Raw genomic sequence first — 15867 nt, forward strand, 5'->3', positions numbered from 1 at the left:
AATGGAGCCGTTCCACAGCAGCTCTTGCAATGCTCAGAGCTGGCAATGCCGGGGCAGAAAAGTGGAGTGGCGGCTCCAAAGGCAGCACTGTCCAAAGGAGAGCATGGAGAGCTTCCCCCACAGGCAAGGTCATCCTCCACGATGGTTTTCCAGAGCACAGAGCAGCTGGGGCTGCCCCTGGATCCCTGGCAGTGCCCAAGGCCAGGCTGGACAGGGCTGGGAGCAGCCTGGGATGGTGGGAGGTGTCCCTGCCCTTGTCAAGGGGTGGCACTGGATGGGCTTTGAGGTTCCTCCCAACCCAAACTATCCCATGACTCTCTGATCTCCGCTGGAAGAGGAGCAGTTCCTCTGGCTGGGCTTTTACCTCTGTCCCTGGTCTCCGTGCCTCAGTTTCCCCTCTGTGTGATGACATCAGGGCCACACTCTGCTCTCATGGAATCGTTGGAGACCATTGTGGGGGTGAGCCCAGCATCCCTGGGCAAGCCAGCCCTGGACAAGCCCCAGCAGAACCTGCCTGACCCAGGGGCACTGAATGAGGTGTCCTGGGCCCATTCCCAGAGCCAAAAACCAGCTGAGGTCACTGAGATCAGCAAGGAGGTGCAGGTGCCACTTGTGTCCTCAGAGGTCCTGGGGCAGAAGGAAAGGCTGAGACCTGAGGATGGATGGAAGGATGGATGGATGGATGGATGGATGGATGATTGATGGATGGATGGATGGATGGATGGATGGATGGATGGATGGATGGATGGATGGATGGATGGATGGGGATGGATGGATGGATGGATCCATGGATGGATCCATGAATGATGGATGGATGGATGGATGGATGGATGGATGGATGGATGGATGGATGGATGGATGGATGGATGATGGATGGATGGAAGATGGATGGATGATGGATGGATGGATGGATGGATGGATGGATGGATGGATGGATGGATGGATGGATGGATGGATAGATGGATGGATGGATGGATGGATGGATGGGGGATGGATGGATGGATGGATGGATGGATGGATGGATGGATGGATGGATGGATGGATGGATGGATGATGCATGGATGGATGGATGGATGGATGGATGGATGGGGGGATGCATGGATGGATGGATGGACTGATGGATGGAGGGAGGGATGGATCCATAGATGGATCCATGGATGGATGGATGGATGGATGGATGGATGGATGGATGGATGGATGGATGGGGGATAGATGGATCCATGGATGATGGATGGATGGATGGATGGATGGATGGATGGATGGATGGATGGATGGATGGATGGATGGATGGAGGAATGGATTGTTCAAAAGCAGCTTTGGGGCAGGTTGTTCTGCCTCTGACCCCCCACCTTGGCCTGTCAGTGTTCCCAGGGCACATTCCAGGGGTCCATGAAGGTCTGGGGAAGGCTCGATCAGTCATTGGCCAGGACAGCTTGGGAATGCTGGGCTGGTCCAGCCTCTGTACAGTGGAAATGGGTGGGGGAGGCTGTGTTCCCAGTAGGAGCAGTGGGACACCAGCAACTGCCCTCAGAGCCTCCCACCCCTTCTTACAAAACTGGAAATTAATGAAGTACAAGTCAGTGCCAGGCAACAAAATAGACTTTAGAAAAAAAATCATATATATACTGCAGAAAAGTCTCCATTTCCCTGGAATTTCCTTTGAGCTGGGCTGGGTTCCCACCCTGTGACTCCCTGGCCATGGCACTGCCCCCTCCAGGGACCCAGACCCTTTTTCCCTGTGTTAGTGACTGAGGACACTGTGACAGCCACCCACGCCAGGGACCTGGAGCTGGTCCAGAGGAGATGGATGGGCCAGGACTGCCCAGCGGGGCCGGTGGCTGCACTGAGCCCGAGGAGGGGTCTCAGTGTGGGGACAGCAAGGGGCACAAGCCGAGGTGTGACAGCTCCATCCTGCCCCGGCTCCCTCTCATTCCCCCTCGGGGAGGTGGAACAGAGCGGGGCGGAGGGCACTGCCCGCTGCAGTGCCCATCCTGGAATGGCAGTGCCCTACCATGCTGTGCCAGCTGCAGTGCCCATCCTGGAATGGCAGTGCCCTACCATGCTGTGCCAGCTGCAGTGCCCATCCTGGAATGGCACTGCCCTACCATGCTGTGCCAGCTGCAGTGCCCATCCTGGAATGGCAGTGCCCTACCATGCTGTGCCTGCTGCAGTGCCCATTCTGGAATGGCACTGCCCTACCATGCTGTGCCTGCTGCAGTGCCCATTCTGGAATGGCACTGTCCTACCATGCTGTGCCTGCTGCAGTGCCCATTCTGGAATGGCACTGTCCTACCAGGCTGTGCCTGCTGCAGTGCCCATTCTGGAATGGCACTGTCCTACCAGGCTGTGCCTGCTGCAATGCCCATCCTGGAACGGCAGTGCCCTGCCAGCTATGCCAGCTGCAGTGCCCATCCTGGAATGGCACTGCCCTGCCAGCTGTGCCAGCTGCAGTGCCCATCCTGGAATGGCACTGCCCGCTGCAGTGCCCATTCTGGAATGGCACTATCCTACCAGGCTGTGCCCGCTGCAATGCCCATCCTGGAATGGCACTGCCCTACCATGCTGTGCCAGCTGCAGTGCCCATCCTGGAATGGCAGTGCCAGCTGCAGTGCCCATCCTGGAATGGCACTGCCCGCTGCAGTGCCCATTCTGGAATGGCACTATCGTACCAGGCTGTGCCCGCTGCAATGCCCATCCTGGAATGGCACTGCCCTACCATGCTGTGCCAGCTACAGTGTGCATCCTGGAATGGCAGTGCCCGCTGCAATGCCCATCCTGGAATGGCACTGCCCTACCATGCTGTGCCCGCTGCAGTGCCCATCCTGGAATGGCAGTGCCCGCTGCAATGCCCATCCTGGAACGGCACTGCCCCGCCAGGCTGTGCCAGCTGCAATGCCCATCCTGGAACGGCACTGCCCCGCCAGGCTGTGCCAGCTGCAATGCCCATCCTGGAATGGCACTGCCCCGCTGGGCTGGGCACTGGCAGGGGGCCTGTGGGAGCTCGGGGCTCCTCGCTGGATCCCCAGGACTTTAAGGAGCAGGTTTGAGTTCATATTTGCATTTAGTCACAGTGTGAGTCAGACATTCCAGCCCCGGCTGCCGAAATGCCTCAGCTCTGACTTCTGATTTCCCACTGCAGCCTTGCGTTGGTTTTTGATTTTCTTTTTGTTTGGGTTTTTTTTTTCCCCCTCCTCCTTTCTCTTTCCCTTTCCCTTTCTCTTCGTTTTTTTTCCTTTTCTCTGACCTTTCTGGCCAGCCCCAGTTCAGAGGCAGGTCACTGGCACAGGGCACAGGTGGATGGGGCACAGGGGTGGGCAGGGGCATCCTGCAGGGTTTATTCTTCCCTGGAGCAGTGGGGAGCCAAGGGAGAGTTAAACCCTGCCAGGTGGAGGGGGTTGAGCAATGATGGGGGACACGGGGGTGGCACTGCAGCCACCAGCACCTTTTGGCCATGGTGGAGACCCCAGGGCAGGGCAAAACTGGCGGGAGGAGTGGGAGGAAATGGAACAAAGTGCCAGGGCAGGCCCAGCAGAGCCTCCCCTGTGCTTTAGGGTACGTGTCAGGCTTGTGCAGGTTTGTTTGTCCTCAGCAAAACAGCAGTTCTGGATTTGTGAAGTTTTTCATTAAAAGTGACCTGGAGCTCGGCAGGCTCGGAGCAGGAGCTGCCTCCCCCTTGTGTCCCCCCCTTGCTGTCCCCCTCACCCAGAGGCGGCTCCCACGGGGACATCAAAGTGTCCGGGCCAGACGTGGGGGCTGCGGGACCCCCGCTCCGGGGGCTGGGGGCGGGAGCCGTGCCGAGCTCCTGGCCAGAAAGGCGATTTTGTTTTTGGTTTCCTGGATGATGCATTCCACATGGCGTTGCATCACGCACAGCTGTTACATCACTTTAGCCAGGAAATTTAAAACAAGTGGCCTGGGCTGGAAATGGTGGTTTAATTATTATTTATGGATCACAACAACAACAGCGAGGGAGAAGAAAGGCCTCAAAACCCTTTTCGTCTTTTTTTTTTTTTTTTTTTTTTTTTCCCTTTTTTTTAAAGCCCGCCCATCTCTCACATTACAGCGACTTTGTCCCCAGCCTCCGGTGGGGAGCAGCCCCAGGGGGGCGACTTCTGGGCTTGGCTTGGCTGCTTTGGACACCCTGTCCCCCCGAGGGTGTCCCCTCCTCCCTGGCCACCCCCCAGAGCTGGGACACCCTCCTGCCACCCCCGGGGACACTCCTGCACTGGGGGTGAGCCCAGCACGGGCCACAGCAGCTCCCTCAGAGCATCCTTGGCATGCTTGCTGTCCTCCCTGCAGGTGCCATTTGTCACCAGCAGCCCCTGCTGCCAGCTGAGCTGTGACAGTCACTGTCCCCCATGGGATATTGGAGACACAGGACAGATCCAGCTCATCCCTGCCTGCTGGGGCTGCCCCACAGGGCCCCTGAGGGAATTGGTGATAGGGACGGTGGCATCCATTGGGACATTGATCACAGGGATGGTGGCATCCATTGGGACATTGGTGACAGGGATGGTTCCCTCTCTCCAACCCCTTTCACTCCTTTCCTTCCAGCTGTGGTGACAGAAGAGATGCTGAGAGCATTGTCATCCTCATTGTCCCCCCTGCCAGGAGGCATCAGGGACCCTCTTCTTCCTCTGTCCCTTTGGGCACAGCACCGAGCAGGGACACCGGTGGCTCTGCTGCCCCACTGCCACCACCTGGGGGTCCCTGTCACGGGGCAGGACACCCCTGTCCATGGGGCTCTGCTCCTGGCAGTGTGACTGATGGCTGCACATGGGCCATGTGCGTCCCCAGGGCCCTGGTGTGACCTGCCCAGGGGGTTTGCACAGCCCCCAGCCCCATTTACATCTCAGGAAACCAAGGCAAGGGCAGTGGGTGGGCACTGAGCACCCACAGGCACCTGCCAGGCAGGGCCACGTCCCCTTCCATGGGATGGAGGGGACACAGTGAGGGGACAGACCTGGAATCTTCACTTGGGACCCAGCCCGGGCAAAGCTGAGATGGAAACTCCTCCACCCCACGTCAGAGAGCCTGGGGCAGCTCTTGGAAAGTTCTGGGGGAATTCTGAGTGCAAGTGCCGTGCTTTGTGCCAGCGTTGAAGAATGCAGCAGTGCTTGCAGTGCTCCTTTGCTGTGCTGCTGCTGTCACCAAACCCCTCCAGCCACCTCCCACGGCCACCACGGGGCTGCTCACCCTCCTCATGCCCACCACGATCACCCTGAATCCCTTCATGTGCTGATGGGAGCTCTGCAGAAACCCACCCCGGCCCTGGGCACACCCACAGGGCTCAAGGAAGGTGATCCCCAAATTGCCACATTCAGATGATCTGGTTGTACAGAAATCCCACCTTGGGCGACTGTGGGAAATGGATTTGTAGAGAATTTTTAAAGTTTGATTTTTAAAATTTTTTAAAAAATTTTATTTCTCTACAAACCCATCTCCCACAGGTGAGGACCAGGTCCTTGTGCTGTTTTCCCTGAGCAGTGGGGAAAATATCATCCCCCACAGGCACAGCAGAGCCTGGGGATCCTTGTTGGAACTTGGGGATCCTCGGGGAACTGCTTTGGGAGCTCAATCCTGCCCTGGGGGCTTGGAAAACGCCTTTAAAATCGACAAAAAATGATCTGGGCTGCTGAGAGCGCCCTGGCAATGTGTGGAGGAGGAGGAAACGCGGCATCCCCGGCCCCAGGTGGGGTCCCCCGGCGGCTGCAGCCCAAGATAGAATCCGCCCACGGGCAGGAAACCCTCGGTTGGCGTTCTCGGGGCGGGGAAATCTCCTGTGAATGGAAAGGAAAGGCGCCCTCGCCCCCAGAAACCATCGCAGCGCCCTCGCCGAGGCCGGGGGATCTCCCCGAGGCTGGGGCTGCGCTCCCCCGGCAGGGCACGGCGGGGGCAGAGCGGGGTGGCAGAAACCCAGAGAGGGCTGGGAGAGCCTGGGCTGGGCACGGGCACGGGCAGGAGGCGCTGGAAAAGGGAATGGGGACAGGGGGGAGGAAAGCGAGGGATGGAGCAGAGGAGATGGCTGTCACAGGAGTTGGATACGGAGCAGGGGACAGGGACAGGAGCCTTGCCCACAGAGGCTGCCCAGGATGCCAGATGGGGCACCCAGCACCGTCACAGGTGAAACCAGCAGGGGCTGAGGCAGCTGTCAAACCTGAGGGTAAACATTGCCCAAGGAAGGGGACAGCACCCAGGGCTGCCCGGGACAAGTCCCACAGCAGGGATGGGTGCCCCATAGTGAGGAAGGCACAGGAGAGTTTTTGCCTGGCTGAGTTGGAGTTTTGGATGTCACTGGGATGTGAATGTGCCATTCTTGGGGCACTTTTCTTGTTTTGTTTTTTTTTTTTTTTTTCAAGCTAAAACAGCTCAATGAATCCAACATTCCCATGGGAGAGGATCAGGAAGTTCCAGCCTGCAAAGATGCCCTGAAATGGAGCTGGTCCAAGCCCGGGGACATCAGGACCACAGTGGCCTTTGTGCCTTTGTTCAGGGGCAAGGAGAGGACGCCGTGGTGCCTCTTTGGGACCCAAGGGGGGATTTCCCCTCCCTCCCCAGATTTCTTCACTCGGTGGGTTTTGTGATCTGATGTCAGGTTTCAGCTTCGTGTGAGGAGTAATAGAAACCACACAGTGAGGTGGGTCCCTGCTCCAGGCTCTGTCCCCAGTGCGTGGCACGGGCTCAGCAGATCCAGTGACAGCTCTGCTGCAGCCAGAGAGGGCTCAGCCTCTCTCGGGAAAGTGGAGCCCCATGTCCCATCTCAGCCCCATTTCTCATCCCATCCCCATTTCCAATCTCAGCCTCATGTTCCATCTCAGCCCCATTTCCCATCTCAGCCCCATGTCCCATCCCATCTCAGCCTCATATTCCATCTCAGCCCCATTTCCCATCTCAGCCCCATTCCCCATCTCAGCCCCATTCCCCATCTCAGCCCCATTCCCCATCTCAGCCCCATTTTCCATCTCAGCCCCATTTCCCATCTCAGCCCTGTTCCCCATCTCAGCCCCATGTCCCATCCCATCCCCATTCCCCATCTCAGCCCCATTTCCCATCCCATCCCCATTCCCCATCTCAGCCCCATTTCCCATCCCATCCCCATTTCCCATATCAGCCCCGTTTCCCATCTCAGCCCATTTCCCATCTCAGCCCCATTTCCCATCCCATCCCCATTTCCCATCTCGGCCCCATTTCCCATCTCAGCCCCATTTCCCATCTCAGCCCCATTTTCCATCCTCGTTTCTCGTAGTCTCATCCCAGGGCTGTTGTGGGCACTGCCTGCCCCGTCTGCCTTCCCTCTGCTGGATCCAGCCCTGCTGGCTTCAGGAACATCCTCTGGCTCTGTCCTGTCCCACACTGCACCATGTCCTTGTCCCACTGTGACTCTGGCATGGGTGGAATCCTGGAATATCCTGGGTTAGAAGGAACCCACAGGGATTGTGCACAGCCACCCCAACAATCCCACCCTGGGAGCGCTGTCCAGGGATGCTCTTCATTCAGAGCACTGGTGGTGTTTCCATTCAGGGGTTTAGAATCACAGAATCCTGGAATACCCTGAGCTGGAAGGAATGATCAGTGCAGCCCCTGTCCCTGCACAGCCACCCCAACAGCCCCACCCTGAGCAGCCCTGGGAGCTCCTGGAGCTCTGGCAGCCTTGGCACCATTCCCTGGGCAGCCTGGGCAGTGCCCAGCAGCCTCGGGGGGCAGAACCTTCATTGCTGAAAACTCCCCATGTGTGACCCCTGAGTGACCCAAATTCATGGTTTATCTCCCCAGCAAGAGGCTCAGGGCCGGGTGTGCCTCTCTGGGGACACAACCCCACCTCCCCCTTTAGGACAGCCCCAGATCCATCCCCGTGTCCATGAAGGGCTGGGCACAGGGTGCTGTGGCTGTGCCAGCCCCTGCCCCTGCTCTGCCCGGCTGCAGCTGTGGCTGTGCCGTGTCTGAGCTCAGCTCTCACTTCCCCAGGCTGAGATGGTGCTGGGGAACCGAGCCCAGCCCAACTGGGAAGCCAAGGGAGGGTCAAACCCTGCCAGGGAGCCCCCAAATCCCTCCAGCAGTGCTGGGGGACACGGGGGTGGCACTGCAGCCACCAGCACCTTTTGGCCATGGTGGAGACCCCAGGGCAGGGCAGAACTGGGGAGGAGGAACGGGAGGAAATGGAACAAAGTGCCAGGGCAAGCCCAGCAGAGCCTCCCCTGTGCTTTAGGGTACGTGTCAGGCTTGTCCGGGTTTGTTTGTCCTCAGCAAAACAGCAGTCCTGGATTTGTGAAGTTTTTCATTAAAACTGACCTGGAGCTCGGCGGGCTCGGAGCAGCGTCCAGAGCCAGGAGCTCGGGGCACTGCGGGCACAGAGGAGCAGAGTGCCTGGCAAGGCTGGGCAGGCGGTGCCAGGGGAGCCCCCCGAGCTGTGCCCGGTGCCCAGAGGGGCTGAGGGTGCCAAGGGGAACCTCCTCGAGTGCCTTGTCCCCCCAGGCAGCGGCTAGGGGTGCCAAGGGGAGCAGGACAGCCCCCCCGAGCTGTGCCCTGTCCCCCAACAGGGGCTCCTCTGTCCCCCCCGAGCTGTGCCCTGTGCCCCAAGGAGGGGCTCAGGGTGCCAAGGGGAACAGGGCAGCCCCCGAGTTCCTGTGCCCTGTCCCCAGCAGGGGCTGGAGCTCCTCTGCCCCCCAAGCTGTGCCCTGTGCCCTGCTGTGTCCCCCCCGAGCTGTGCCCTGTGCCCAGAGGGGCTGGGGCTGTGCCAGGGGAGCAGGGCAATCCCCCCGAGCTGTGCCCTGTCTTCAGAGGGGTTGGGGGTGCCAAGGGGAGCCCCCCGAGCTGTGCTCTGTGCCCTGCTGTGTCCCCCCCGAGCTGTGCCCTGTCCCCCAGGCCTGCCAGAGGGAACAGGGCAGCTGTGCCCTGTGCCCAGCAAGGGCTGGGGCTGATGTGTCCCCCCAAGCTGTGCCCTGTGCCCCAAGGAGGGGCTGGGGGTGCCAAGGGGAGCAGGGCAGCCCCCAAACTGTGCCCTGCTGTGTCCCCCCCCGAGCTGTGCCCTGTGCCCAGAGGGGCTGTGGCAGTGCCAGGGCGGTGGCACAGCGCAGGGGGCACAGCCTGGCCCTGGGTGCCCGCTCTGTGGGTGAAGCTGTGGGAAATGGTGAAGGTAAGGAGGTTTTTAGGAAGCTGAGGAAACAAACCTTAAAAACAAAAAAGATAAAAAACTGACTACAGTACAACATCTAAAAATTAAAAAAACCCCAAAAACTACAGTAATATAACAAACAAAAAATCACAATAATCCCCCAAAAAATTAACAACTACAAAATCTAAAACCAGAAAAAAATACAATAATATAACAAACAAAAATTGTCGTTAAGCTCAAAAACTAACTAAAACTCCAAAATCTAAAAATAGGAAAAATTACAATAATATAACAAACAAAAATCACAATAATCTCCAAAATTTAACAACTACAAAATCTAAAAATAGAAAAAATTACAATAATTTAACAAACAAAAATTACAATAAACCCCCCAAAATTAACTAAAACTCCAAAATCTAAAAATTTTTTAAAACATTACAATAATACAACAAACAATAATATTAAAAAATAACTTAAGTTTTAAACTTAACTAAAGCTTAAAACTACATAAAAATGTACTTAACAAAATAATAAAAATATTTAAACTTAATATATTATGTATTATTAATAAAACCCCCCAAAGAATAGATAAAAGAAATATACATATATTTTAAACAATTAACTAAAACAATCATCTATAAACTTTAACAATTCAATATTAACTAAAACGTTTCCAAAATATAGCAAAAAAATCTTTAACTACCACTAACTATACATAAATATTACCATCTTCCCATTATCTTTACCATATAGTAAAACCATTATTTTTAAAATAAAACTCAAAAACCATACCCCAACAATCCCATTCCGTTCATAAGAAAACAAATAACCCCCCCAGCACAGGATGCCCTCCCTGGCATTTTTCAGGGCACTTCCCCTGCCCTGGACTCGGGGATTTGTGCAAGGGGGGCACGGAGGGGATGTGGGATGGAACCCAATGGGGGTTAAGGGATGCTGAAGGAGGAAGAGGAGGAGGATGAAGAATGCTGAGCCCTGGGCATGCAGAGGACCCAGCACCAAACCCTGCGCCCCCAGCTGAGCCCAGGATTTGTCACTGGGGGTCAGCAGGTGTTGGATTCAGTTTTTTCCTAAATCTTACTGCAATATATCATTCATAATTCTATTTTTCTAAAGTAGCTAATCTGTTTTTTAATAAAACTATCTTTTAAAACTTATTTGTATTTTTCTCTTAACAATACCTATCTCATTCTATAATATTTCTAAATCAATATTTCTTATATTAAAATTTACATAGAAATAATATATATTATTTATAACATATATAATATATAATATATAATATATAATATATAATATATAATATATAATACATAATATATAATATATAATATATAATATATAATATATAATATATTATATATTATATATATTATATTATATTATATATTATATATTATATTATATATTATATATTATATATATTATATTATATTATATTATATTATATTATATTATATTATATTATATTATATTATATTATATTATATTATATTATATTATATTATATGTAAGATTGCATATAATATATTTTAATTAATGTATATTATTTATAATATATGTGTTATAAAAATATAGTACAATTAAATAATTAAATAATAATTATATAACAGATAATATAGATAATATAAATAATATATTTATATTTTTAAATTTAATTATTTAATTCTACTAAATTTTAAACATTTAACAATGCTATTAAATTTAATAATTAAGAATTTAACAATTCTATTGAATTTAATAATTAAGAATTTAACGATTCTGTTAAATTTTAAACATTTACTACAAATCCATTTCCCACAAGGACGGGGGTATGATCACCCCGGGGCTGGGTTTGGGGCTGGGGGGTTCCTAAGGGCTGGGGGCACCTGCCGGGCCCCCTGGCACCCCCTGGCATCCCTGGCACCCTCTGGCACCCCTGGCACAGCTGGCACCCCCTGGCACCCGCTGGCACCCCTAGCAGCCCCTGGCACCCCTGGTAGCCCTTACACCTCCCTGCCACCCCTGGCACCGCTGGCACCCCCTGGCACCCCCTGGCACCCCTGGCACCCCCTGGCACCCCTGGCACCCCCTGGCACCCCCTGGCAGAGCGGAGCTGGGCTGGGGGAGGGCAGGAAGCCAACAGCGAGGTGTGAGATGTGGGGCAGCCCCAGGTGGCAGCTCCGGGCTCGGGGCCTCCCCCTCCCGCAGCCCCTCCCCACCCCCAGAGCCACATCCGGGGGGGCTGCGGAGCGTCCGGGGGGGCGGGGGGGCACAGGGGCTTTACCCTCACCGAGCCTGGATGTGCCCTGGTTCCATCCTCATTTAACCCTGGATGTGCCCTGGTTCCACCCTCATTTAACCCTGGATGTGCCCTGGATCCCATCATTTAACCCTGGATGTGCCCTGGTTCCATCCTCATTTAACCCTGGATGTGCCCTGGATCCCATCATTTAACCCTGGATGTGCCCTGGTTCCATCCTCATTTAACCCTGGATGTGCCCTGGATCCCATCATTTAACCCTGGATGTGCCCTGGTTCCACCTTCACCCACCCTGGATGTGCCCTGGTTCCATCCTCATTTAACCCTGGATGTGCCCTGGTTCCCATCCTCATTTAACCCTGGATGTGCCCTGGTTCCATCCTCATTTAACCCTGGATGTGCCCTGGTTCCATCTTCATTTAACCCTGGATGTGCCCTGGTTCCCATCCTCATTTAACCCTGGATGTGCCCTGGTTCCCATCCTCATTTAACCCTGGATGTGCCCTGGTTCCACCTTCATTTAACCCTGGATGTGCCCTGGTTCCATCCTCATTTAACCCTGGATGTGCCCTGGTTCCACCTTCATTTAACCCTGGATGTGCCCTCATTCCCACCCAGCCTGGGCACCCAACTCACCTCCAAGAGTTTCCCTCTCTTAATAATTTTTATTAATATTTTTATTTTATTTTTATTAATATTTTTATTACATATATATATATCCTCCTATTATACATGGTATTTATTCTATTTATTCTATATTTAAGATATATATATATTTATTTATATACAATCCTATATTCTCCTCTTATATATAATAATTATTCAATTATATTTATTCTATATTTATCTTTATATTTATATACAGAGATATTTATAGATATCTATATATGTCTATATAAATATTTATCTATATGCATAAATTTATATATCTAAACAAATATAGAGCTATATTTTTATATAGATATTTATCTATTTATTCCATATTTAAGAGATATATATTGATTTATATACAATCTTATATCCTCCTCTTATACGTAACAATTATTCAATTATATTTATTCTATCTTTATCCTTATCTATATTTATTCTATATTTATCTTTATTCTATATTTAAGATATATATATTTATATAGAATCTTATATCTTCCTCTTATACAGAATATTTATTCTATTTATTCTACTTATTATATATTTAAGATATATATATTTATTTATATAGAATCCTATATCTTCCTCTTGTGCAGGATATTGATTCTATTGATTCTATTGATTCTATTGATTCTATTGATTCTATTGATTCTATTTATTCTATATTTAAAATACATATGAATATTTGTTTATACAGAATCTTATATCCTCCTCTTATACATAATATTTATTCTATTATATTTATTATATTTATGATATATTTTATATATATATAAATATTTATTTATAATCTTATATCTTCCTCTTACACATAGTATTTATTCTATTTAATCTTTATTTAAGATATATATATATTTATTTATATAGAATCTGATATCCTCCTCTTATACACAGTACTTATTCTATGTATTCCATTTATTATATATATATAAAGATGTATTTACATATAATCTTATATCGTCCTCTTATACATAATATTCATTCTATTATATTTATTCTATTTTTAATATATTTTATATATATATATATTTATTTATATATATAAATATTTATTTATATATAATCGCATATCCTCCTCTTATACATAATATTCATTCTATTGTATTTATTCTATTTTTTATATATTTTATATATATATAAATATTTATTTATATATAATCGTATATCCTCCTCTTATACATAATATTCATTCTATTATATTTATTCTATTTTTAATATATTTTATATATATATAAATATTTATTTATATATAATCGCATATCCTCCTCTTATACATAATATATTTTGTATTATTAATTATAACCCGAACATTATATAAAACAAATATGTATATACTTTTAATAGTGAACTAAAGTAATTATCTCTAGACTTTAACAATACATTATTTACTAAAAAGTTTTTAAAATACTCTATAACAAAAAAAAATTTTTTGAGGCCTCCCAAAAGCTACAGCTGAAGGAGTCAGGGGGTTTCAGAAGAGTTTTATTTAAATTCGGGAGTTTAAGGAAGGAAAAATGAATTTGGAGTTGGGAGAGGCAGGAAGGTGACTGAGGCTGAGACCAGCGCTGCCATTCCCGGGCTGGCTCTGAGGGCTTTTCATGGCTGGCAGCCCTGGAGAACGCCCAGGGACAGATCTGCCCGTCCTGCCAGCCCCAGGAGGTGCCAGGGGTGCCCCTGGCTGGGCACGGAGGTGCCAGGACGGGCTGGAGCTGCCCTGCCCCTCACCAGCCCCAGGAGAGCCCTCAGCCCCTGGCTGAAACTCTGAAACGCAAAAACCCTGCCTGCCCCACAAGCTGCCCCTCTCCCACACAGCATCTTGCTCAGATTTTGAGCAAAACCGGGCAAAAAGCAGCCCGGAACCCCCTGGTCCTGCCATCAGCTCTGCCCAGCGTTTGGCACTGCAGGAAAAGGTGCCAGGAGATGAGTGAGGGGACAAAAATCAGCCCAAAATGAAAATGGGCACCTGGATATTGCCCAGACACACAGAGTGCTCAGGGGGGCTGTGGCTGCCCCATCCCTGGGGGTGCTGGAGAGGCTGGACAGGGCTCGGAGCAGTTTGGGGGGGTGGAAGGGGTCCCAAGAGGGGCTTTGGGGTCCCTTCCACCCAAACCAGTCTGGGGCTCTGTGTGCAGAACCTGGGGCTGTGGGGACCTGACCTCAGCTCACCTTGGCAGCCCCAGACACCTTTATCTTATCTTATCTCGTCTTATCTCATCTCTGCATCGAGCTGTGCTGCAGTGAGAGTGCCGAGTGCCCGGGCTTCCCCTGCTCCTGCCTGCCAGGGCACCCGAATCACCCCTGAGGGACACCCCCTGCACCCAAGGGACACCCACAGAACCCGAGGGACATCCACAGCACCTGTGGGACACCCAAATCACCCCTGGGTGACACCCCCAGCACCTGTGGCACACCCCCAGCATCCGTGGGACACCCACGGCACCCATGGGCGACACCCACAGCACCCGTGGGACACCGACAGTACCCGTGGGACATCCCCAGCACCTGTAGGACACCCAAATCGCCCCTGAGCGACGCTCACAACACCTGAGGGATGCCCAAATCACCCCTGGGTGACACCCACAGCACCCGAGGGACACCCACAGCACCCGTGGGACACCCAAATCACCCCTGGGTGACACCCCAGCACCCATGGGACACCCAGATCACTCCTGGGTGACACCCCAGCACCCATGGGACACCCACCCCACTGAGGCACAGCTCCCAGAGCTCATCACAGGCACAGGAGACGTGGGGAGCATCTGCTCCATGCAGGGGAGAAGGGATGTTCCCCATGCTCAAACTCCTCCTCCAGCACCCCGGGAAGGGATGAGGATGAGGATGAGGATGAGGAGGAGGATGAGGATGAGGATGAGGATGAGGATGAGGAGGAGGATGAGGATGAGGATGAGGAGGAGGATGAGGACGAGGATGAGGATGAGGACGAGGACGAGGATGAGGATGAGGATGAGGATGAGGAGGAGGATGAGGACGAGGACGAGGATGAGGACGAGGACGAGGATGAGGATGAGGATGAGGATGAGGATGAGGATGAGGATGAGGATGAGGATGAGGATGAGGATGAGGATGAGGATGAGGATGAGGAGGAGCTGCCAGCCCCCAGCCCTGTCTCTGCTCGCCCATCTCTGGTTTTTGGCTGCAGCTCTGCGGGTGCCCGATCCCTTTGGGTGCTGAGCTCCGGGGCACAGCCTGGGGTTTGTCCCCAGTCCTGCCCACAGCAGGATAAATCCCCACTGCAAAAGGCTTCAAAAGCTGCTGCAGCCCCTCCTCACAGGACACCCCTGGCACTCACACCTTGCTCTTGTCCATGCCTGCTCCTTTATAAACCCAAATATTGGCGTGGTTTGCCCAGAGCAGTGGCAGGAGACGGGGATGGGGTGCGAGGAAAGGAATCTGAGAGCCCTTCACCCCCCAGGATGTGCAAGGAGGGGGGTGTTGAGTTTTAAATTTTTGTTTGTTAGGGTTGAGATCAAATATGTTGTTCAGGCTTAGATGTTTCTTAATTTTTATTTATATTACTATCTCATAACCTGTGAGCTTTACAGTACTTTAATCAAATAAACTAATAAACAGAGTTCTGTCTTTTCCTTTACAAGGCTTTTTAAGGATAAATTGTCTAATTAAGAAATGACGCTTAAATTATTTTTATTTTTAACCCGATAACTAACTACCTGTGCCTTGTAATGTGGACTTTTAAATCTAATTACATAATATCACTTAAACTCATGAAGAAGAAGGTGAAGAGAAAGGATTAGCTTCTGTCTTAAAGCTTCTATTTTGTTTTAGATATACTACTTTATATAGTATATTATATATTTTATATAGACTA

The sequence above is a fragment of the Melospiza melodia genome, chromosome 7, assembly GCF_035770615.1.
Source record: "Melospiza melodia melodia isolate bMelMel2 chromosome 7, bMelMel2.pri, whole genome shotgun sequence".
In the NCBI taxonomy this organism is placed as follows: domain Eukaryota; kingdom Metazoa; phylum Chordata; class Aves; order Passeriformes; family Passerellidae; genus Melospiza; species Melospiza melodia.